This window comes from Salvelinus fontinalis, chromosome 11 (genome assembly GCF_029448725.1).
Source record: "Salvelinus fontinalis isolate EN_2023a chromosome 11, ASM2944872v1, whole genome shotgun sequence".
Taxonomy (NCBI): domain Eukaryota; kingdom Metazoa; phylum Chordata; class Actinopteri; order Salmoniformes; family Salmonidae; genus Salvelinus; species Salvelinus fontinalis.
Genome location: NC_074675.1, coordinates 19,284,655 through 19,285,545, shown reverse-complemented (window position 1 = coordinate 19,285,545; position 891 = coordinate 19,284,655).

Genomic DNA, 891 nt, shown 5'->3' with positions numbered 1-891 from the left:
TGTCTGTCTGTCTGTCTGTCTGTCTCTCTCTCTCTCTGTCTCTCTCTCTCTCTCTCTCTCTCTGTCTGTCTGTCTCTCTCTCTCTCTCTCTCTCTCGGTCCATCATCCGCCTCTATCTTCCCCTCCACTCCCTCTCTGTCCATCTCTTGTTTGTCTTTCTGTCAGTCTGTCTTATTTCTCTTTCTCTCCCTCTCCAACTCCGCTCTGGGACTTACCTGTAATTATTAGAGTACGTGTTCTCTAACGTGTAAGGCGACCACCGCCTGCTAAATAATTGATCACGGTAAGAAAGAGAAAGAAAACGAACACCAAGCTCTCAATCTCTTCTCGGAAAGTGTTTGGGAAACAGATGAATGAGACAAAAAGGAAAGGAAAGAGGAAGAGGAGGAAGACAGAGGGGAAAAAAGCCGCTTGTTGGCATCTCGCTCCCTCAAGCACAAAGCGACTTCCACATCAAAATGTCACCAGCACAACAGCTGCTGCTCCTGCAATACAGTCCTTTAAAGTAAACTTTCAACGACTCCCCTCGAAAAACACCATATTTTTAATGAATAAGGAACAGAAAGACTGAGAGAAGGGGAGGGAGGGAGGGAGGGAGGCAGGCAGGGAGGGAGGCAGGCAGGCAGGGAGGGAGGGAGGGAGGGAGGGACACAAAGTGCTGATATTATGGGTGGAAATCTGTGTGGGAAAGACAGGCAGTCAAACTGTCAGGCGTGAGCGCTGAGACGGAACAAAGAGGAACAGTGGAGACAATTACATTGGCGCTGTGGAGTGACGAGAGGCATCGCACAGCAACACACCACGGATGGAGGGAGAAGGGATACACCGTATACATGATAAACAACTGTGCTGTAGGTGTATATCACTTCCTATAACGCCGCTCCGGTACTG